A 25,942-nucleotide genomic window follows, 5' to 3' on the forward strand; every position below is an offset into this window, starting at 1 on the left:
GACGAAATTGTTTACATTTGCAAATTTTAAAGCGCATAAAAGAGGGAATGAAGATCATGCTTTATTTAAATTCCTTGAATTGAATATCGCATGAGCGGAAAAGAAAAAAAAATTTTTTTTTCAGATGTTCGAGAATTTCTTTGTTGTTGCTATAATTCCTAATCAGTCAACAAAAAAAATGTTAATTTATCACAGAATCAAATTTAAAAGAAAAAAAAATCTAGTCACAAGTTTCTGATTAGGATAAGATTCAAAATGATACGTAGCAATCATTTGTAATGCTTGTTATTTTGCTTTTTAACATTAAAAAAACTTTCACAAAAATCTGACAGTAATATTTAATGTTCATTCAAAGATAAAAGAGTCCTTCATAAAAGTTTGATACAGTTGCGGCCCGCCATTAGACTGGTGTTTTTAATTATGCCACACGTAAGTTGGAAACCCCTGATATATGTTTATGTATTTATCATTTTGTTAATGGTATTTAAATCTGATATTTATTCATTTATCATCTATTATTTATTATTCTATATCATTCTCTGCAATTATTCGGTTTTGATTTTCTTTTAAAAATGAAGACTTTAAAAAAAAGAAGCAGTGTATTATATTGCAAAGTAATAGTATGATGTAGCATTTTATCATGAAGTTTACAACTTTATCAATGGTTAGCAAATTTTGCGGACTACGGAACCCTAATTGACCATTTATGCGGAACCCTGGTATTATAAAAAAATGTTCATTAGCAGCTGTGAATATAATAACAAAAAAAAAAAATACATTAATTATTTTGAAAATATGTGGCTCAGGGGAAAGAGCATTCGTCTTCCAATGAGGTGCACCGGGAACTCATTGACAGGGTGCATTCGCATCAACCAGCGATGACTAGTCGATACGAATTCCGCATCTGGCTCGCACCGACCACAGTGCTGACGTGAAATATCCTCGTTGGTTGACGGATCATGGGTTAGAGTTACCTTGCCGCTAGGCTAACTGTGGGTGGTTTTCGTGGTTTTCCTCACCATGAAACGCAAATGCGGATAAATTCCATCAAAAAGTCCTCCAAGAAGGCAAATTCTTCCCGATACTTGATCCAAAAGTTCCCTTGTCTTCTGCAATGGATTCAAAATGAATGGTTTGACAATCGCTATCTAGACAAGTGCGGCATAATTTATGTGCGCTGTTTTAGTTTAATTCAATGTTATTCAAATTAAGTTGATATTACTAATAATTCAGAAGTAATGCGAGTTTAACAAATGAAAAATATAATTTTTGAAGGATACCCTTTACTTATAAAATATTTGGAACTCCGAAACTATTACATTTATTGACTTAATTTGAGTTACATTTGTTGTAGCTTAAAAAATATCTATGAAACAATACTTCACTTGTCTTACAGCAGTGTCAAAAATGTAAATATGTCTAAGCACCAAACTGTACTTTTTTGTTCTAAAAGCTTTAGTAACGTTTTAACTATTCATTGTATCGAGAGAAAAATTTATTAAGATTTTTATAGAGTTATTTTTTTTCTTGTAAAGCTATATTAAAATATTTATTGAATCGAGATCGATTTATAAAAAGAAATTCATTAAGCTTTCTACCAAAAGTTAATTTGATTTTTAAGACCATTTCCTCGCTATTGGGAAGATGAGTTAATTAACTTCTACTTTTCACAGATGAACTTCGACAAAAGTTCGCAAATGAACTTACTTGGTTTTAAATAACTGAATGTATAAATTCAAATTATATGTATAAATTTAATTTATAACTACAAAGAACCTTGATGATGAAATGAGGGAAAGCACGAGAGAAAGCAGTTGGTCTCTTGTTGACCCCAACTCTCACCTTTTCTGTTGCTCTCAAACCCTGCATTTATAATTTCTGAAGTTATCAGCACTGGTGTATCGTGCTAGTGACAGGGCTATCTTCAGCCAGGGGTGCTAACTCGAGTTAAAGAGCAAAAATTGTTAACGTGCCAATAAAAAAAAAGTGAAAGACAAATAATCTTAATACTTTATTTTCATTCCAAACCTTTTTTTTCCCTTCTATTATAAGGCCTGTTTATAAAGTTCAAGCTCCTGAATCTGAGAACTTTGAGGAATTTCTCTTTCCAAGAAATTGCATGATTCGTGGGCATTATCCAAGTTCTTGAATGTAGAGGCCGGGATAGATTGGTTGGTAGGGCACTGGGCCCATGTTCAAGAGTTTGTAGGCTCGATCCCAGGCCAGCCGAAGACTCCCCGTGTAGTAAATGGTGACTGATGCACGTTAAATAGTACAAGTCGCAAAGTCCTCCGTGTTCCCATAACAAATCAATACCTCCGGGGGTACTGATCCAGGAGTTTCCTTGTCTTCTGGATTGATTCAAAATTCAAAGCTACGGAGTTGAACATTAGTAGTCGTAAGCCCACAATTGGGTCAGCTGTTTTTCAAAGACGGTTATAAAATATAAAATAAAAATCTCTTGAATGTGCCTTAAAATGCAAAGATGTTAGGATGGTGATTTTTATCTAACAAGTCTTTTATGCATAAAATTGCGCTCCCAAAAAAGGTAAGGCGATGTTGGTTAAAACATGGGCAAGTGATTAGAATATGATGAATTGAAAGTAAAACGTTACAAGTATCGCATCGAGGAGGCGGTTCTCCGAACAGCAAATGTAGATGAGTCAACCGAGTATGTCCTATACGTAGGCGGGTGAGCTTGACATCTGCTGCACGCAATTGTAACACAGGCCAAGGCTCTAGCGTGAATTTAATTGTGTGCAGTTTGTTCTCAATTTGAAAATCCCAATGCTGCTGCCACAAAGACATAGTAAAATGTCGTACATAATTCTTGATGTCAGAAATGGGGACTGATAGTGTTAATGGAGTCGTAGCAGATCTGGCCGCAGAGTCAGCCATGTCATTACCTGGAATACCAACATGACTGGGGATCCAACTAAACAAAATGTTAAAACCATTTTTATGAAGACTGACTAACAGATGTTTAATGATACATAAAATAGGGTGAGCTTCGTTGTTTACATGATTATTCAGCTGACGTAAAACACTTAGGCTGTCTGAGTAAATGCAAAACTTTCTGTGATGAGATAAGTCGCAGAGCTATGAGAATGGCCACAGCTTCAGCAATAAATACAGAACATATGACAGGTATGATATAACTGTATGTCCGATCATCTATAATGATTCCACATCCAACATGCCCTGGAGATTTTGACCCATCCGAAAAAATAGAAACCTACTGAGAATACTCATAACGATGAGATATGGATAGTTGAATATACACGCTAGGAGCTATACTGGATTTTCTGTATGAAGCAAATGGAGAATAAAAGCGATACGACAGAATAACCCAAGATTTGTTAAGAAAGTGATCGGCTGATTGAGATGGGGATTCACAAAAATTAAATGTCTGGATAACTGAACGCATACGAGCATTAAAAGGGGGTATGCATAAGGTTCGCGCATCATATAGTCGGCGAAATCTTAGTGGAATAACCTTATGTCGAAGAGGATGTAAGATAGATGACATAACACGAATGTAAAATGGAAGACAGAGCTGCATACGTCGAAAATAGAGAAGTGATATTGCTGGCAGAGTTCAGTGCGTTGAGGAAAATGCTTAGCAAGCATAATGAAAAAGTCATCTTTGAACTAATCAGAACTTTTATTAAGCAAGAAAAATCATAACTAAACTTAAACATCATAAAAGAAAAACAATCCTCTCTATAACTTGAGGTAACGAATTCAATACATACAGTCATGAAAATCAAAAGAAACAAACTCCAAATCCAATCTTGATTTGTTATATATATATATACAAAATAACAGTTGCATAATGAGGGTACTTACACACTCAAAATTAATACTATGCAAATTCTGTCGTTAAATTATTTTTAAATGTTCTAACTCCCTCTTTCAGAGGTTCTTCGAACTCGTGAGCTCTGACTCTTACTCGAACCTTGTTCATTGAAATTCATAGTCTGACACATATACCATATACACTTTCGACTGGGGACCTTCGAAATGCGCAGCTACAGATTCGCATTGCAATATGATGCACTGTATCTAACAGCTGTCCCGCAGTGGACTGATCGTTAAGACACGGTTCCCAGCAGATCACCGAAGTCAAGCATCACTGACTACGGTCAGTGTGCGGGTGGGTGACCACTTGGATCAGCCTGCGTAGGGACCGAGGGTGTGCGGTATTGGTCCTCGTTAAACTATGCTACCGTAAAGTGCTCGACTTCGTGCGCAGGTCGTCGGGCTACCGAAGCGCGGGTGCCATCCCCTCCGCAGAGGATCAAAATTATGATGGCATGTCTTCGGATCATCCTCCGGGATGTTTCCTAGACCGTCGCCAATATCCCATTGTGCAGCTCTAGTGCGACGTAAATTAACAACAACAACCATTAACGGACACGCGAAGACTTGTATCCATCAAATTCGAAAAATTAGTTCTGTTAGAGCCATGTTTCTTTACTAAACTATCGTTAAAAATAGTTTCCGGGAATTGCTACAAACTACTGTTTCTTGTATCGCACTTCTTACTGTACTACTTTTTTTTAAAAAAAGTAGCTCACTATACTACAAACTACGAAAAAAAGTAGCGGCGTTAGTTTCACTACTATAGTCGCTTGTACTGTAGTGCTCTACTTCTGACCACTGATTAGAAGCTATTCAGGGTGCTTCTTTTATTTATGCGCACTGTAAAAAAGGGTTGACTATTTATTTCTAAGACTCAACTAGCAATTTCTGAATATATTATATAAATAAATAACCTATTTAACATGTAATGTTGAAACATTCTATTTCGGAATTACATCTGACGTTCTTAATGATTTCGACATCCTTATATGAATTATTTCGGAAACAAAAAAAGATTTGTCTGAATGATTTATCTCTACAACCATCACCGAAACAGAAATGTTTGCAACTAAGTTTAAAAATCATAGTCATTAAAGGAAACGTCAGAATTAAGGAACATTCCGGATGAGAGAACCCCCCCCCCCCAAATATATTATTGCGGGGGGAAAGTTACTCCGAAATATATTAAAGTATAATTCTCGTTTTTGAATTATTCGATCTGTTTCGCAAATTAATCGTCGTTCTTTAGTGTCATAAGTTTTATTTGGAAGACTGAATGAACATTTAATGGTAAGCTCTGTTTCTCGCCTCTGTCAGTATTTTGAAATTTGAAGTTAAGAGAAAAATGAGACCAGGTAAAACTAAAATAACCCATGAAACTTCCAATGCTGATTTTTTTTTTCGAAGTACAAACTAGAATTATACGCGGTAAAGTATTGCATTTTTTTTTTTTTTTTTTTTTTTTTTTTGCAATTTGTAAAAGCATTTTTTCAGCATTTGAAACTTCATCGTTTAATTTAGTTTCAACCTGAACACACTTTTCTCTGAACTTTAAATTTCAAGCCACCAATTGATGCGAAACAGATTTTACCATAAAGAGTTTCTCCCACGGTGCAGTGTCCTTTTAACGCTGTTTTTCGAAGCTCTGTCGCCAAGCCATAGTTTAAGTGCCTTATACTTGAAGCAATGCGGTGATTTTAAATTACATATATACTCTTACCATAAAAGATTATCTGGACTTTAGAACAGCAGGGGTGATTGTGAGCCCAAGTCAAAATTCCGGAAAATTTCTTGAGTTAAAAAAAAAAAACTGCTTAAATTGAAAAATTAGAAAAAAATTTAAACAAAGTTTTTTTCTTTTTTCTCAATATTACTTAGTTTACTTAAAATATATTTAAACTTTTACACATACCTATGATGACCTGTAGAAGTAATTAAAATTTACAAATAAGTCTTTCTTTCTTGAGTTTATGATTATAACAACTATTTACTGATAAAAAATGAATATTAATCATGAATATAAGCTTACAAAGTATCTGGCTCTCCCTTACAAACAAATAAAATAAACAGTGGTCAAATTCCACCGTTGAAATTTTGATTTCCGGAAACTTCTGTGATCAATGATTCTTTGAAACATCAGGACCTTCAATCTCCGGAAACTTCCGGATCACTGCAAGCGAAAAATCCGGAAATCCTGATTTTTCCGGAGCACAATCAGCCCTGGAACAGACAAATAACTTAAATATTTTAAAAGTTAATAAACTTTTTTTAAAAAATATCCAATGTGTTGACATTTTTTCACCCAGATGAAATTTATCAAAATCACTGCCTTATTCTAAGTTTATGCAAATTTTTATGAGCCCACGTAATGCAGAAATGTAGTAAGTTTTTAAATATTAAAAAATTAAACTACAAACGTTTGTCATTTTCACAAAACTGTGTCTTTCTCCGCATTGATCTTTTACGCCATTTCTGCCAGCATCCAAGGTTTCCTGGCCAAAATTAGTATTTCGATAAAATTTGCTTCAAAATTTGGGGGTTTTTATGTGCAGGTAAATTGAATTAATAGTTGAAATTTTGAAATACACTAAAAATTCCAAAAAACAAACAAAATGGCGGCTGAAACTTGGCGAGCAAAAATAAAGTAAAAATAATATAGCACGTTTAAATAATTAAATATAGCAATGAAAATAGAATAATTTTCGTAATTTTATATTAAAAATGAAAAGCAAATTATATTTCCGAAGTAATATTACAAAATAGCGTTAATTAATTACAAAATAAAGCGAAAACATGGAAAAAAACATAATTTTTGTTTTTCTGTATATTTAGTTCACCTTTGCAATATGGGCAAAATGGGGCAGGTTTTTTCGAAAGAAGAAACATCAAAGAAGACAACAACAAAAAAATATAGCTAATTACCTCGTGGAACTTTTTGGAGATAAGTTTCGAAAGTGAGTCAAACATTGTAAAATGTCAAATGATAAGATATAAACTATAAGTTTGTCAAGAGTATTACCTAATCCAACAAATTGAAAAATTGTACTATAATTTCAGACTAATTACTCTGATAAAAATGCAACAGTAAGGTGAAATTCCTATATATATACCCGAAATATAAATTTAAAAGTTACATTTAAAAAAAAAATGTTTAACATATTTTTCACTACATTGTACTCTCGTTGGTCCAAAAAGTAAATTATAATGTTTGAAATGATTATGAATACTTAATTTGGGCGATATTAAAATTGCCTAGACATATTTTAATTGAAAATTTAATTTTGACTTTTGGCCAAAAATCATGGTCTTCTGGCCCACTGTGCATTTTCAAAATAAGCGTGGACACTGATGACTTCAGATTGGCTAAGCTTGACCTAACAGACATGAGTGACAGTTGCAAACTCACAGACGTTAAAAAAGTATCATATTATTCGTAAAAAAGCATTATTTCATATAAAGGCTTCAAAAAACAGACTTAACACCAAAACATCAAACAGTCGTATGATAAAACGAAACGGAAGAGACCGCACGAATACGAAGTACAGTCTTTTCTTTTTAAATTAATAAATTAAAAATAAGACTGAAATAGAAGAACGCGGCTGAAAAAGAAAAATCTAATTTAAATTTATAAATTTTTTTTCATTTATAATCAATTTCAAAATAATTCATTTAATTATTTCTTTATTATTTATTTCCAGAGACAATTATTGTCCCTGAACTTGAGTTGAACCATTTTATAATCGTCTCAGAAAAGAGTGTAACAACGCTGCTTCAGTCGATTTGTTGTTGATGGAAAGCTCCAATAAAGGAGGTTGTGTGCTGCATTATAGGCAATAGACTCCGGAGCACTGTTATTAGCAGAGGAGGAAAACTATTTATCTCGCTGAGGAATTCGGAGTATCAACTACTTGCCTTTAATGCTCCTCACTTTTCACTAAAGAAGAAACACTTGCCACTAAAAGAAGGCAGATGCTTGAAGCTCCATTACATTCGATCGCCGCTTTAATAGGAGGCAGGCAGAAAAAATGTCGCCAATGACTTATTTCAAAGTCAATTAATGTTGCAGAGTTCTCGCCATACGCTAAACTAGTTCCATTCTTTTCACACTTTTTTAAAGCTTTTTATGGGAGCATAAACATTAAAATCATTATTGCGTGTGCTTCCGATTTCTGTCTTTAATAACCCATGCCGAAGATATGAAGAAAATGAGTAAAATACAGCTCCCCCCACCCTTTCGTAATATCACGCAGTAGTTTGAAAAAAGCACTATTTATCAGATTACTAACGGAATGAAGTAAATGCTGTCGATATAAAACCCGTGAAATGATAATAATATAACGAAAGTCAATTAAAAACAACAAAAATGCTAGCCAACAAAAGTAAAGGAATAAAGCAAAACAGCATGAATGAAGTACACTTAAGACATTTCTGTACCTTTATTTGCTCTGTTCACACTTTTTACTTTGTTCCCGTTCATCCGTTTTTTTTTCTTTTTCTTTTTTTCCCCCGTATTTTTTTTTTTTTTTTTTTTTTTTTTGAGTAAAGCAGAGTGAGTAAAGCCCAAATTGGACATTTCTGTACCTTTATTTGCTCTGTTCACACTTTTTACTTTGTTCCCGTTCATCCGTTTTTTTTTCTTTTTCTTTTTTTCCCCCGTAGTTTTTTTTTTTTTTTTTTTTTTTTGAGTAAAGCAGAGTGAGTAAAGCCCAAATTGGACATTTCTGTACCTTTATTTGCTCTGTTCACACTTTTTACTTTGTTCCCGTTCATCCGTTTTTTTTTTCTTTTTCTTTTTTTTCCCCGTAGTTTTTTTTTTTTTTTTTTTTTGAGTAAAGCAGAGTGAGTAAAGCCCAAATTGGACATTTCTGTACTTTTATTTGCGTTGTTCCTGTTTTGTGATTGAATTTGTACTCCCGTTTTGTGCACCGAACAAATGCTGATTTTACAGTATCGTTCAATAATATAAGAGTAGCATGGGTCTCTCATGGTGAATGAAAATAGACATACGATCGATGGCTGAGAGCAGACATTCAACAGGAACAAACGCATATTTTAACGTACAATGTAGGTGACATCTGCGCCATCTAATGAAAAGATAGTGTCACGTAGTGATAGTTGGAGCCACCGAATGCCACTAAGTTCTAGAAAACGCAGCGAGAGTCATAAAATAAAATAATAAATTTCATCATTTAAATTTTCAGAGGGTTTAATCATGAAAATTTCCCTTTTCCTTTCATCCTTTTTCGCTTATGACACTTATTTGAAAATAGGTTGCAGCAATACATACCTTTTGCGTTGTGTTATATCCCTTACAACATTCCTCTTTCAAAACTCAACAGTTATACATTACTTGTTATTTCGATTTTCTTGCGTGCTTAGTTATAATTTCTACATATATCTTTCCTTATTTCATTGCGACACTTTTCCTTATAACTATGAAACGTTTCCCACTGCTCGTTAACTCCTAAAATTGCTAACGCATTTCATTTCAGTCTTACTCTCTTTTTTCTATTTAATCTTGTTTATTAACCCAGCTTTTACATTTTGCACATCTTTAATACAATTGATATAGTTTTTTCAATTATCAAGATGTTCATTTTGACATAAAAATAATATAGCTCATTTTAACTAGATTAAAAGCTATGCCTCCTGTACGCAATCTCTCGCCAATCATCGGAGCTTGCGCAATTCTTTTCGGATCGCTTCGCTTGCTCTCCTTACCTGTCCAATCCGGTTAGATAGATGACTGATAGAGCTCAAAAAGTCCAGATATTGGAGTAGATTCGTAATAATTTGCGATTTTACAACATAGCTAATCACGAACTTAGCACTAGATTGCCTAAGGATGATAATGATGTATATAATGACACAATTTCTTAGAATTTTGTGACTTTTTGTACAACATATAATTTTTTTATTTACTAATAACTTGTTATATAACTGTTAATAATATAAAAAATATTAAAAATTTATTTTAAACAAATTTCTTTACACATTAGTTATTCTTTCACAATGCGACTGCTTTTGGGCAATATAGGTGTTTCAGTCTTCCAATAAAAGTAAGACTAGTTATTATGTTCTTCGGCTCATTACTGCCAAAAAGGTAGCACGGCAGAAAAGAAAAAAAAATTAACTATGCCATAAAATAAAACTAATGCCCTCTTATTTAAATTACATCAGAGGCTGCACCCCCTACTCACCAACTCTCGGAATTGCTTGAACAATTCCGAAGAATTCTCCAACGAGTGAAATAAGCTTTTCTTTTTTAATTACCTCATTTTAAAATTAAAATAATATAAATTTGTTAAAAATTACAAAATTTAAGTTACATTATATACAAAAAAAAATCTATATATTCAAGTGGAAGAAGTGTTATTTCTATTTCTTCTCATTTATTCCTTCTTTTAATTTTTTCTCGGAATGCAATAAATCCATCAAATAACTTACTACATTTATTAAATGCAGTCTGAAATAAAATAGAATTAAAAACTATTCAAGTTCATAATAAAAAGAAAAATTATAAATAAAGAATTTTAAAGTCAAGTTTACTTTAATTTTTATCCCACATTAAATACATTTAAATTATCAAATTCAATTTGAAGGACAGTAAAAAAACATATATTTGCTTTAAAATTCAAATTATAAAGATGTGAAGTTAACAAGATTACCTTGCAATAGAATAAGAACATCAGGAAAAAAAATCAAAGCATAAGACGTTAGGATGTCCCCAAAACACGTCTAACAAAGGAGAAAAAAATCACCGCAATTGAAGAAAGCTGAGGAGAATTTTAAGAATCTCCTTTATTTTAATTTATGTAATTATTAGCATCAAGAATTCTAATCAAAATATTTTAATATTTTTTTCCCAATTAAATCAGAATACTTGGTCTTGTTTTCGTCTAAAAAGTGGTCCCGCAGTGGACTGATCGTTAAGACAAGGTTCCCAGCAGATCACCGAAGTCAAGCATCATTGGCTGTAGTCAGTGTGCGGGTGGGTGACCACTTGGATCAGTCTGCGTAGGGACGGGACTTAGGGTGTACGGTATTGGTCCTCGTTAAACTGTTCTACCGTAAAGTGCTCGACTTCGCGTGAAGGTCGTCGGGCTACCGAAGCGGGGGTGCCATCCAATCTGCAGAGGATCAAAATTGTGATGGCATGTCTTCGGATCATCCTCAGAGATGTTTCCCAGACCGTCGCCAATAGGCCATTGTGCAGCTCTAGTGTGACGTAAATGAACTACAACAACAATCGTCTAAAAAGTGATATAACGCTCTAGTGACTGAGTGCAGACATCTGATTGGATTAGTAAAAGCTTTTTGGCAGAGTGCAGACACACAATCGGATCAGGAATAAAGCTTTCTGGCCGAGTACAGACATTCGACCAGATCGGTAATAAAGTTTTGGTGGCTAAGAATAGGTAATAAAGCTTTCGCGGCTGAGTGCAGGCATCTGACTAGGTCGGTAATAAAACTTTGGTGACTGCATCCGACTGGATAGGTGGCTGAGTGCAGACATTCGACTGGATAGGAAATAAGGCTTTAATGGCTGAGAACAAACATCCGACAGGACAGTTAAGAAAGCTTTGGTGGCAGATATTAGACTGGATAGGTAATAAAGTTGAGAGCAGACATATGACTGGATCGGAAATGAAGCTTTGGTGCCTGAGGGCAGACTGCATCGGTAGTGAAGCTTTGGTGGCTGAGAGCAGACATATGACTGGATCGGCGGTAGATAAGATTAGACATACTACCGCAAAGGATTAAGTTAGCAAAACTGAGAGGATGAAGCGTTCACTTCCAATGACCCAGGTTCGAATCTCATCTATAGCTGATCAATTCGTATTCTGTTCCCATCTAACATGGGCCATACTGTTTACAAAAAGATCCTCAATGGTAGACATATCATGGAATAGATTCCTGTGGCCGACGGGTAAAACACAAGTTTTTTTCGGGGGGTGAGGTTCTCCATGTAACGAAAATTGGAATTCGTTTCACTCGAAATTATTCCTCGAGGAAAAGTTTGTACTAATACTTGATCTAGAAGTTCCCTTGTCTTCTGGATTGGATTTAAAATTATAATGATACTAATTTGAAAATTGATAAAATAAGAAAAGCCCATAACTTTTCGTGAAGTTTTTTATTACCTCACGAGAGATTGTCAGAAAAAAAATGTATAAAATACCTTCAATGAATGATGAATAAATTTAAAGTTGTTCTCTATTCCATTGCCATAACAAAAAAATAATAATTTTCAGTTATCATGGTATGATGGAAATTCTTAAAACTTTTTTTCTGAAAATTTTAAAACAATTCGGTACATTTTCGTTTTTTTATGATGATTCTTTGTTGAATCATCATAAAGCAGTCTTAAAAACCATATTAGGACGATGATTAGTCATGCATGATGATTCCAAAAATCACTTCCTAGATATTACGATGAAAATTCAAAAGTTTTGACTCAGTTAGAAATTTTGGAAATTCCTACGTGATTCCTCATTCAAATTTTCATGTGTTTCTCAAGCTATTATATCCATTTATTAAAAAATACGGACATTTAGTATTTCCATGAAATTAATTTTCGCTGTTTCAGTGTTTTTTTTTAACCTTAATTAGAAAGAAACAATTTATAGTTTTTGCTTTTTTAACCAGTTTTATCACTTTACAATAAAATTGCCATCATCATCATTAATGGCTCATCATCATCAATGGTGGGCCTTGGCCAGGGCTCGAAAAAACTCAGAAATTTTACCCGTCCCCGAGGACGGCTTGTCCAACAATGCACCCGTCCTCCGTTGAAACTAACCCGTCGCTTCGAAATAAATAAAAATATTATTTTCTCCTATTTATTACTAACATTTATATAAATTGCACAATGAATTAGTCGTCACTAGGATTACATTATACAGTAATAAAAAAAATACTAGGTTATACTAATACTAACCTAGTACTTCTTTTATGAAATAATTTAAATGACATGGGTCAAGTTATCTGGAATGTCAAGTTATCCGAGGGTACTGCGTTTTTTAAATGAATCAAATATGACGTTTGCCAGTTCCACAATCAAGCCAATGATTTACAGAGGTTTCTGAACAGAAATCTGAAAGGGGTTTTCCATTTAGGTAGATGTTCATAATTGCTTTTAAAGCTTCTTGTTTAAGACCAGTACGTATTGTGTTTTTTTGTAAGTTTATTGCTGTAAAGCCCCTTTCAACCGCTGCAATACTCCCAGACAGAGAAAACATCAATATATGCGCAGTATGTTGCTGTATTGCGGGTCATTTTGCTGCCTTGTAACTTACAAGACTCTTTGTAAGATAACAAAAATTGAAAATGTATCACGAACATTAACGGGAAAATGGCCGTCCGCGCGGACGTCGGATTCGAGAAATTCGTTGTCCGCGGAGAATTTTTGACCGTCGAGGACGGGCTGTTTTTCGAGCCCTGGCCTTGGCCTTCTCAAGAAGTTTTTTCCAGGCCAACCTTTTTCCTGCTTGCGTTTTTCAGTTTTTTTAAGACCAAAAGGTCTTTTTATAGGCCATCTATTCATCACAAATTCAGCCTGCCTTTTGTTTGTGTGGCAACTGATCTGGCATTAAAAACTCTTTTTGTGGTAAGGTATTCATCTATTCTGATAAAGTGGCCTGCCCATTTTATTCTTTGCCGTTTAATGAAGTTAATGATGTCAGATTCATCATATGAGTGATAAAGTTCTAAATTTGTTCTTCTAAGTCACACACCATTATTTTGAATTCCTCCAAAAATACTTCTCAAGACTTTTCTCTCAAAGGTACCCAACATAACCTCATCCGTACAAGACATGATCCAGGTTTCAAAAGCATATGTTAAAATTGATCTTAAAAGTAATTTAAACAATAAAATTTTTGTTTTTCTATGAATTACATTAGATTTTATGTATTTTTGAATTCCATACAACAAAATTGTATCTTTTAATTAAAATATGATTCATTTCATCATTTTTAGAAATATCTATCTTCATTAATAATTACACTTCAATGGATAGCAGATTACCAACAGAAAGTCACTTGTTTTTTCTAAGAAATTATTGAAACCAGTTATTAAATTTATTGATAATTTGAATGGCCAGTCATTGTTGTTAAAATAAGATAGTAGAGACAAAAATTAATAAATTTTATTAAATCATTTTTTCATTCTTAAATGCAAAATAAAGGATATTTTTTTCAATCTGAGGTGTTGTAAAAAAAAATTGCTAAGATGCGCTTTTTAAAGCAGACAAATGAACAGAAGTTTTCAATACTATTGCAGAAACCCTAAAATCATGGTTGAGGAAAAATGCTGTAAAATTACCTTTGTTTATAGCAGATAACTAAATTACATGAAATCCTAAGAGTACTGATGCAAAAAATAAAATCTGTAAAATTGTTCTTTCTCAAAGCACGTAATTAAATTACAAAAATCTGAGAAGAAAATGAAATTAAAAAAGTGCAGAAAACTGTGTTTGTTCAAAAAAGGTATTTAAATTTTACAAAATAATAAATAAATAAAAACTGACAAATTATTTATACATGGAAAAAAAATTTAAAAAAAAAAGGCTTTTAAGTAACAAATAATTGAAGAATTTTAAGAAATTATTGAATCTAGTCATCAAATTTATTGATAATTTGCATGGTTATTGTTGCTAGAATAAAATACTTGAGACAAAAATGAATGAATTAAGAAATTTTTTCTTTTCCTCAAACGTAAAATAAGGGATATTTTCCCCCGATCTGAACTATTGCAAAAAAAAAAAAGTTTTTTAACGATGTTCTTTTTAGAGCAGACAAGTGAACAGAATTCTTCAAACTTATTACAGAAATGCTACAATTATGGAAGAGAAAACAAAACCTAAGAAAATCCTTTAAAATTATGTTTGTTCATAGCAGATAACTAAATTATAAGAAATCCTAAGAGTAAAAAATAATTTTTTAAAACAATTCTGTAAAATTGTTTGTTTTTTTCAAAATGAAATTCGAAAAAAAAAAATTCAGTAAAACTGAGTTCAAAAAAGGTAATTAAATTTCAAAAAAAAAAAAAGAAAAAAAACATGACCAAGTATTGATAGATGGAAAAAAAAAGTAAGAGAAGAAAAAGGCTCTAAAATAAATAATAATTGAAGAATTTTAAGAAATTATTGAATCTAAGCATTAAATTTATTGATATAATTTTAAAGGTCAGTCATTGTTTTAAAAATAAAACATTACAGACAAAAATGAATAAATTAAGTAGATTTTTTTTTCTTCTTAAATGTAAAATAAATGATATTTCTTTCCAATCTGAGCTGTTATAAAAAAAAAACATGTAAAGACGTGCTATTTAAAGCAGACAAGTGAACAGAATTCTTCAAATCTATTACAGAAGCCATAAAATTATGGTAGAGAAAACAAAGAAAAAAATGATGTAAAATTATGTTTGTTTATAGCAGATAATTTAATTATAAGAAATCCTAAAAGTATTGATGCAAAAAATAAAATTTTTAAAAAATTCTGTAAAATTTTTCTTTTTTAAAGCCGGTAATTAAATTACAGAAATCTAAGAGAATTAATGAAGAAAATGAAATTTTTAAAAAAAATGCTTTAAAACTGTGTTTGTTCAAAAAAGATAATTAAATTTTTTTTAAAAAAATGAAAAAGTATTAATGCATGGAAAGAATATTTTTAAAAAAAAGTAAGAGAAGAAAAAGGCTGTAAAGAATAATTGCAGAAATCCCAAGAGTATTGAAAGAGGGGGAAACAAAAGAAGTATAAGCAGACGATATAATTGCAAAAGTCCTAATAAAGAAAATTAATTTTAAAAACGAATATTGTAAAATTGTGTTTGTCCAAAGCAAATAGTTAAATTAAAAAATTACCTTAAGAGTGCTGACGGAGAAAAAAAGAATATTGTAAAAATTTGCTTGTTTAAAGCGGACAATTAAATTGCAAGAAATCCCATAAGTATCAAGGAAGAAAATGAAACTTAAAAAAAAAAAAAAAAATGCTTTGAAATTGAGTTTGTTCAAAGCAGATAATTAAATTATAAAAATTCCAAAAGATATAAAGGTGTTTGTTTAAAAACTAAACTAAACTCAGCGGTGCGACAGCCCATAGAGAGCCAAGGCCTACTGTGCCCGTCTCAGTTTTCTTGACCTTGGGCTCTGGGGTGCAGGAGCAGAAGTTCCGGTCAGAAGGTCAGCCGAACGCGGAACCCCCAGTGTTTAGTCCCCAAGCATGCTTGGTACTCATTTATCGACCCACTGAAGGGATGAAAGGCTGAATCAACCTTGCCCGGCCCGAGGATCGAACCAGGGACCTGTGGCACCACTCACCTACCGGGCGTTTGTTTAAAGTAGATAATAAAATAGCAGAACTCCTAAGAGTGTTGATAAAAGAAATAATTTCTTAAAAAGAGTTGAAAATTTGTGTTTGTATAAAGCAAGCAATACAGTTACGAAAATAATAAGAATATTGATCGAGGAAATAAAAGTGAAAAAAAAGTGCTTTGAATTCGTATTTGTTCAAAGCAGATAATTAAATGAAAAAAAATAGCCTTAAGAGAGCTGATGGAGAAAATAAAGAAAAATACTAAAAAATGCTGCAAACTTCTGCTTGTTTAAAGCGAGCAATTAAATTGCAGAAATCCTAAGAGTATTAATGAAGGAAATGAAATGTTAAAAAAATATTCGCTGAAATTGTGTTTGTTTTCAAAGCATATAATAAAACTGCAAAACATCTAAAAAGTATTAAAAAAGGGAAAAAATAAAAAAATAAATAAAAATGAATAAATGAATTTAATAAATAAAAATAAATAAATTTAAAATAATTTTTAAAATACAATCTTTGTGTTTACTTATCAGATTTATCATTAATAATTCTTGAAATTAAACAATGATAAGAAAAAAATTCTTTCCAAATATTTATAATTTTGGCTGGATAATTCTTGACGATATATTTCTATAGGCTACGCTGCAAAAAATTATAAAATATAATAATTTAGAAAAAAAAAAAACAATTTAAAGTGAACATTTGAACTTTCTAAAAATGTATTTACTTTAATTTTTTCAGATGCATATTATTTTAAATTATAGAATGCCATTTTGTGGAAATTGGCAGTTTTAAATTCAAAAATGTCGAATATTGCTTCTTTAAAATTTCAGATTTCTCATTTTGAAAATAGGAAGTACTCAAGAAAAATACTCAACATTAAATTTTGTGTATAAAAATCAATAAAATTTAAATAGTTAAAAAAAAAATAATTCTAGATAATTTTTAACTTTTGGCCAATGTGGTGTACAGAAAGCTAAACTAAAAAGTAGCCATGGTGGATCATCTATGTAACGAAATTGTGGACCACAGTCAAATATTTCTTTACCTTCGTGTACTGGCTTTATAAAATAAACTTTTAATTTAATCATAAAATAAGAAGAAAAAAAATCTTTCAAAAAGAAATATTTTAGGAAATCCCCCAGGGTGGAATTAACTCTTTTTTTTTTACACCCAACTTATTTTTAAACAGATATATTATCGAAATTTCTTAGAATTATATTGGAAAGACTGAGATAGAAATTCTTCTGTTAAACTCTGAACATTTAATTAAGATTCAGGGTACATTATTGTTCTCACTTAGATAGTATAGTTACAGTTCTATAAACTTTTAAACTACTTTTAAGAAAAAACGAATTGAGTAACATTATGAGTCTGATGAGGACAATACTTACGAACATGCTAAGTTTGAGTAAGCAACATTCTTGACAAATAAAGTTTTAATTTTTATCTTTATCTTGATTAATTGACTTAACTATTTTAATTTCAGTCTCAGAATCTTCTATTTTCTTCTTCTAAACCACTTTGCGTTTTCCCATAATCACAAAAATTGCACTCGTTTTTAATCATTGTCATAGAGGTTCCTGATTGGTGATTTGTACCCATTTGACACACTAAGATTGAAGCTATAAGCACTGGAATTATTTGCTAATTTTTTCTAATATTGAAAGAATGAAGAAAACTTTTGCCTTTATTCATATTACTTTTATTTTTTCATTGTAGTTTATCATGTTTCTTATAACCATGGAGACAGTTTCTTAAGAATCCAATCTTTTTTATGATCAATTGGCAGTTGATTTAATTCTTCAGAATGATTTTTGTGAGGGGTTTTTAACCCCCTAATGGCTGCACCAATAACAGAAATGTAAGAATTTCTTTCTACTTTAAGAATAATTGGGGCATTTCTAAATTTATATAGATTTTGGACCTTCTATTTTGTTTTAGAAATACAATTTTTTTCCTAAACAAAATAGCAAAGTCTAATAAAATTTTTAATGCTCTAAACCAGGGGTTTCCAACTTACATGAGGCTGGGGGCCACAATTAAAAACACAAATCAAGTGGCGGGCCGCAACTTTATCTTAATTTTATGCAGGACTCTTTTATGTTTGAAGGAACATTAAATATTAAGGGCAGATTTTTACCAATTTGTACAAAACATAAGTATTGAATTACAAATCAAAATAAGAAGTAGATTTTTAAAAAAATATTTTAAAAAATATTATTATTATTTATTATTATTATTTATTATATTATTTATTATTTTAAAAAATTTATTTATTATTTATATTATAATAAAATTATAATATTATTTATTATTTTAAAAAATATTAAATAAATAATAAAATTTCGGGCTACAATAACTTTAATGTGCACCTATGTATTAAACAAATGTGCAACAGATATCTAATTGTTAAGATATAAAACTTTAGAAAGGTTGGTAATAAAACTTACATAGTAGCACACAAAATATTCAATGAGAAAATTGAGATTTGTCTGCTGCAACTACCAGAGAATAGATATTTACATTTTAAATTAATTTCTGATACGCACATGCTAAATTATATTCACAAAATACAAAAAAAATAAAATAAAAAAGAGCAACATACACGATTATTTTTGTATTTGAATAAATAATTTCTTTGATGCAAAACCTGAGAAATAAATTTTTTTTGCACCGTTGGTATGTTAAATTTCACAGAAACGAAGAAAGTAGATTTTTATTAACGGGAAAAATATTTTAAACCCATATAGGTTTTTTACGAAAATTGTCCGCAAAAAATGACAACAAATATATTTTAGTTCGCAAGTCACAAAAAAAGTCTTAGCGGGCCGGATACAGCCCCCGGCAGCCAGTTGGAAACCCCTACTCCAAACATAAAATTTTGTAGTAATGAGCTAAGAAAATCACACTTTTGTAGTGATTTTGTTTGGATTTCAAACTTCATTTAAAATGTTTGAAGCTAAGTGATATTTATTTTCAAAATATTCTAGAAATTTTAAACAAATTCATACGTTATGAATCTATGCAATTTTTTTAAAAAAAATTCTTATACCATACAGTGACACAAAAATTATGCAATTTCTGGATATCAGTTTTCAATTTTGTCAACTATTTAAAAAATATACCGAAAAAAAATCCAGTGATTTTACAAAATATAAATTTCATGATAACAAGGTGCATAGCCAAATCTCTCAACAAAAAATAAGCACTTTTGAAGCACTCAAAAATTATACACACTTACAAAATGCAAAATAATTTTCAAAGAATTTACATCATTATTATAAAATAACTAGGTTCTGACAAAAAACTCTTTTCTTGATTATCTTAGCCATTATAAAATGATCAAGATTTTTTTCAGTTCGATATCAGAGGGTGGAAAGTGAAGCCTGAAATTGAGAATATCTTGCAAAATGAAGCAGAGTTGCACAAGAGAGTGCAAGAATCTCACCAAGCTCAGCTCAGTAGACGCACATGCAGACTCGCAAGTATTTCATCAAACATGTAAAATGATTGACGCTTTCATAGGGTATGGACCGACAGTACGCCGAAATAGATAGTGGTTGAACAAATTGTGAAAATCTTGAATAGAACAAAGTGAAAAATATGATTTTGCATGAAACGTGGCGAAAATCGACATAGAAAAGAAAAAAAATCTGATTTTTAACAGTACTTTTTAAAAACACCCAATGGAAAAAGCACCTTTAAGGGCTTTTAAAAAACGAAAATGGAAAATAAGCACCTTTAAGCACTTTTTAAAAACGCTATGCACCACGGATAACTCTTGTATAATATACTAATAATTTTACGCGTAGAAAACTTTAGGGATTTTTACTATCATCAAAAAGGAAAAACGTTATCACACTAATAACTATAAACGGTCAGCAATATTTTCCATATATGATTGATATTAGATGAATTAAAAAAAAATTATTATGTTAACTCATAATTTTGAATTGTAATGGACAAGTTATTCATTATTGATAGTTAAAAGACTTTTTAAGTAATTTAAAAAGGAAAATTCTGAATAAAAACAGACAAAAAATTTTAGAACAAAAAGTTTAAAAAAAAGAAAAGTTTCAAACTGATTCTTATAAAGGAGGCCCACTTCATTATGCATTAGTAATACTTATTTAAATATTTAAGTAATCATTAAATTCTATTTCAATAGGGATTTTTTAATAAAACTTGCTCAATTTTAGGGAATTTTCTAAAATCTACAAAAACTAGGATTATACCAGTAGAAATAGACAAAATTCAGAAGTCTACAGGTAAATCCATTAGAGTTGGCAGCTATGTATAATAAATAGTTTTTAAATACTTCAATTTCAAAATTCAAGAAACTTTTCAAACATTGGGCAATTTTGTAAAATAGATTTTTTAGAGTAGACTGTCATAGATAAAATAAAAAGCAGAAAATTTGTATAGTAAGCCAAAGCTTACAAATACAGTAGAAGTCCATTAGTCCGGCATCCAACTGTCCCGAATGCCTGATAGTCCGGCATCACTCTGGAAAATTGTAAAAATTTTGGCTTTCTCCAAAAGTGTGTCTTTAATGCAAACAAAAACGCTCGAGAGCTATTCGGAAGTTTTCGGGGTAGTTTGGGATCATCCAGAAGCACTCGGTACTAAATCCCTCCTTCTTTTGGACAATTGCAAAGCCCACCCGCCAGTAGATGAGTCAGTTTCTGGAAATATTGTTGCTACTCTGCTCCCACCTATCGTAACATCTTTGATTCAACCCATGGGTTATTCTAAATTTTAAATGCTTTTATAGAAGGTCTTTTATTCAAGGCCTGTTAAATGCCGACTGTGACGTGACTGATTTTCAGAAAATGTTTACAGTAAAAGATGCCGTCTATGCTATTGCACTGTCTTGGAACCAGGTAAAAAATACAACACTCCAAAAATGCCAAAAGTCAAGAAAAAACAAAGACATTTGTGACTTTTTTAAATCTAAGTGAAATATGTTTTACAGTACGTGTACATACATTATATGAGATGTAAAATAAACTTTGTTGTATGTATTTGCTAGTTCAATTATTAACCTAATTGTTCGTATAATTACCGCCCGATAGACCGGAATTTTCGGTAATCCGGCACCGAGCCGGTCCCGAACGTGCCGGATTATCGGACTTCTACTGTACATATATTTTCTTTTTATTTAAAATAAACAAACAGGCTTTTAAACAAATGTAGAATGTAACTAATCATTTAAAGCATTGCACATATTACAGTTCATTCAATACTTCCCACATAGTTTCTAATAAGGAAATATTGATTAAAAAATTAATCATACATGAAAATATCCAATGGTTTTTTTATTTAATCACACTATAAGCAAAATTTATTGGTATACATTGCTTTTTTGATAAAACACAAGGAATATAAAAGCAACAAATTTTGCCTGTTAGCAAAATGTAATATTCCACAAATTTATGATTTATTCAAAAGATATTGAAGTTTTTTATTTTCATGAAATAGATTTCTTAATTGCTTATGCTTAGAAAACGATATACTTTTCCAAAAATTACAATGATACTTTAACTTTTTGTTTCTTTTCTTTAATTTACGTATTGTTTCCCTCATAACACTAAAGGCTTGCGTTCTTTTCACATATTTGTTGAGTGAAGCAGACGAATTATACAAACATGACAAAAATTTCAATACATCAGGTTGTTCAAAAAATCTATTGAGGGAAGCTTTAATAATGATTCTCCTTTGTTGTGCTAATAAGTAACTTCTAATTTCTCTTTTTTGGGATCGACTTGCTATATATTCAGGCTCATTACCAAACGTGATTGATTTCTCAACTTTTACTCCCTCACTTTCAAATCTAAGGTGATTTTTTCTAAAGGGCACTGAAGTCTCAACACTTGATTCACTGTTAGCAATTTCACAGTCATCAATTTGTCTTCGTTTCCTAGAAGCCATTTAAGCTCTGAGAGTAGAAAATGATTGATATTCAAGTCTTGTTCAAAAAAACTTTGGGATTTGAAACATTTAAGTGCTTTTAAATTGATCGCAACAGGAACATAAATTAGAATTTTTATTTCTTTTAAATTTATCAACAATTATTTTTTTCCCCCATTACTGTTAAAATACAATGTGTTAAGTATTCGTTTTACGCTTTAATACAAACTTACAAGCTTAATTTGAAATCTTAAATCATTTCACTTCACTCTATATTTTATAGCTCATTCTACGTTATATCCAACTGTTCAATCAGATTTCATATTTTCAAGCGTCAACGCCTTCAGTGCGAATCGTGGGAACGCCATAAGTTACATAAGAAGCAATTTGGAAGGTAAGGGATGTCATTCAACTTTCTCAAGCGAGCAAATCATTTAAACGCTTATTTTTTAGATAGGTTTTTTTAAAGCAAGTCTTTATTTACGAACTACAACAGTTTGACTGGTGTAAAGGGATTATATTACGACTTACCCAATATCTAAATATCGAATTCGTTTATCTTTAACTGTGTACAATTGTTTATTTTTTGGTAGTGTATAGCGTGAGGATGCCTGTGAATCCTCAGGAAACAGGATGATCCCTCAAGGCATGTTTTCAAGCATGCGCAGTATACTAATCATAATGAGTAACGCCTCCTCCCTGTCCTTCCTAGTCAGATGACTACGCGATAGAAAATGGCGAGAAATGGCATTTCAAAAATGTGACTACTTCAAATTTATCCAAAACTAATCAAGGATTACATAAAGGGTATGTGACTATACTTTATTCAAAATATTTATTATCTGCCTTTTCACTAGAAATTTATACCTCCTTAAGAGTTGAATGATCATTTCTTTAAAATATTTGACTAACGAAAATCTTTATTTGATGTCAAAATGTGCAATGACTGGTGGATTACCAGAGGAAACCCGAATGGAGAATGATTTTTAAATTTAAATATGTTTATGTAATCCTTTGTAATAGTATTTAACGAGCATTTAATAATATATAGAGAAAAGGCAGCAATAAATATATAGAATAAAATATATTTACTACTCATAATACTGTGTTCCCTTTTGTTCACTCATTGACTCAATAGAATATTCATAAGATTGCCATAAATGACATAAGAAAAAGAAATAAAAAAAACATTTCATCAAAGCAATATATTATTTAAGCAATAATGAACTTCTACTCACTGTTATAAAAAAAATACTTTATTTTCTTATAAAAAACATTAAATTTTCAGAGTTTATTTCTTATTCCCAAAAATTCGTTTGAAATTAAATATTTATATATAAAAATATAGGGTTTTTTTTTCATTAATTTTACTTCATAAAACTTTAAAATATGCAAATTGATGTCTTTAAAATTTTTACTTTAAACTTCAATTTTTTTTATTGCTATTACAATTAAGGTGACGTTCCCATTCTTTATTACTAAAAGCATTCCGAAAACAAAAAATCCAAATAAATATTGAAAAAAAATACCTTTTAATTTTACCTTAATCTAAAAATATAACTTCTTAAGAGACATTTGAAATTTTAATTCAAGTACTTAAAAATGTTTCAATCTTCATAATGCATTTGTTTTTTACTCAAATTTATCAATTTCATTTCATATTTTGTTTTTATACTCTTTCATTCAGTTGATAACAAAATATGTTACAATATAAAGATTTAGTTGAATTAAATCATAAAACAGAGTCTTTGCTAGTGTGGATTATATATTTCTTATTCTGTTAATAGATGGCTGCACCAGTTATTTAAAATAAATAATAATAGTTTCTTTTTAGTTAGTGGAGACGTATATCGCCAAAAGATGGCACTGAGATACATTGGAATTTTACTTTTTGTCTGGACTGTCAAATCTAATGGGAGGGGAGGGGATGTTTGACGGATGCTCCTAAATTAGTGGGAATAGTTTTTTCTTCTTTTTTTTTTCTCTCCGTTTTTCCCTCTTACTCCTTTCGACACTTAGCAAGGAAAAAAGAATGATTTCTCGTACTTTTTGTATCTAAATTTTTAAGATGTCTCATTTCACATGTTTCTGTCCTTAGATTTTTGCTATGATTTTTCATTAATAAAAGCACTAGCATATTATCTTTTGGTTATAAAATTAATAGATAATGATGTAAAGGATCATTAACTGGAAAATGAACCTTTTATTAATAAAATTATTCTTTATGTTTGTTATACTTTTTTAATTGACATGCATGAGAATTAGTCCACCCACAGCAAATGTTTGTTTCACATCAGTGTATCATAAATATTCATCGTAGAGTTAAAACCTTTGTTTATTTTATTTAAGAAAATATTTCACAATTTTCTCCAATTGAAAACATTTGATGTTGCACGTAGTACTTTCATTTATTATTTATTCATTATTATTATTATTATTATTTTTTCGTTTTTTTTTTTTTTTTTTTTTTTTTTTGCATTCTTTCTTTTACTGAAATTCGATGAGTCACGAAAAAAATTTCTTAAAATAGTCTATAGTGATTTTATTTCCATAATTTTACTTTTTACTATTATAATAATGCAAACTGAGAAAAAAATCTGATTTAGGAACTTTGGATAAATGTTTTGCTTACTCTTTTCATTATCTATAGTACTCATTGTAACTTTAACAGTAAAACGTATTTCAAACTGTTAAAAAAATTTTATATTATAACGTTTTATTTATTTATTATTTTTTTATATATATAAAAATCAACTGCACATATAATATTGAAACTTGAAATATGGTTCTTGCTTGAAATATGGATAATTCAGAGATGCTCTCTGTTTCCCTAATTCCCCATCAAGAGAGAAATCATTAACCCTCTGGCGCTGGCGAAGCTGTAGTGATGCCAGCCGACGCCACTCCCCGTCATTATTAACAAATCCAGAGCCGTTTTTAAGGATGGGTCTGGCCCAAGGCATGTGGCAAATGATTGAATTAATACGTTCTTGTAGAAGGGGACTCGAAACTTGATTTCTAAAGGGGTGGTTTGTTTTACTCAATTACTGCACCAGCTATACAATTCTTGGAAAGGGGATTTTTGTATGCCAGCCAACAACAGTAGAACAATACAAATGTTTCTTTCTATACATACATACTAGAACATACTTTATGTTTCTTTTTATTTTTAAAAAATTAAAATTTTTATATGACAGAAAATTTGAATTATGTGTTTCTAATAATACTTGTTTTCTTAAATGTATTGACCACACCTGTTTTTTGAGAAGCAAGTTTAAAAAACGAAATTAGTAAATTGATATTTTTCTTTTATATAAAAATAATACAAAATTATTATTTGTACAATTAAAATAATTATTATGGATATGTAATTATAAATTTAAAATTTTTAAATTTAGCGAATAAAAAAATATTAACGATAATTCTAAATTTATATTGCAAAAATTCATTTATGAAATCAAAATTCATAGCTACTAATAAATATATTATTATTAAATAAAAAAAATTCCTTTACGATGACATTGTTTGCTTAGAAAATATATTATTATTATTGTTAAATGAAATTCTCCCTAGTGTAAATTCAAAGAATAATAATGAAGGAATTATGAGACTGAAACACTAAAAAAAAATTTAAAACAAATACTTCCATGTAAATAGATGGTATAACAGGTGAATGAAAAACTAGTTTTTGTAAGAAAATTATGAAGTAATTTTGTATTCTAAACAACAAAAATTCTATCCCAACCTATCCTTTATAAAAAATTAAAGCTTCAATCTTGATTCAAATTCTTCATTTTTTTTTTTTTTTTTTTTTTTAAAAATTTCCCACGAAAAATCATCTAGCTTCT

General features: G+C 30.6%; 1 protein-coding gene across 2 annotated transcripts in view; it reads left to right on the forward strand.

Annotated features, from left to right (window-relative positions):
- The first annotated feature begins 288 nt into the window (after positions 1–288).
- Arpc1 (Actin-related protein 2/3 complex, subunit 1A) overlaps positions 289–25,942 on the forward strand; it is a 57,565-nt gene continuing 31,911 nt past the window's right edge. The window contains exon 1 of one of the 2 annotated variants that reach the window (XM_087149778.1): positions 289–429. The gene's annotated coding sequence lies outside the window, so the exon portion shown is untranslated. Of the gene's footprint in view, positions 430–22,407; positions 22,489–25,942 lie in introns of those variants that run through there. The other variant, XM_043044452.3, reaches the window with a different exon arrangement.

The sequence above is a fragment of the Parasteatoda tepidariorum genome, chromosome 8, assembly GCF_982258835.1.
Source record: "Parasteatoda tepidariorum strain Cologne lab strain chromosome 8, Ptep-v5.0, whole genome shotgun sequence".
Classification (NCBI taxonomy): Eukaryota; Metazoa; Arthropoda; class Arachnida; order Araneae; family Theridiidae; genus Parasteatoda; species Parasteatoda tepidariorum.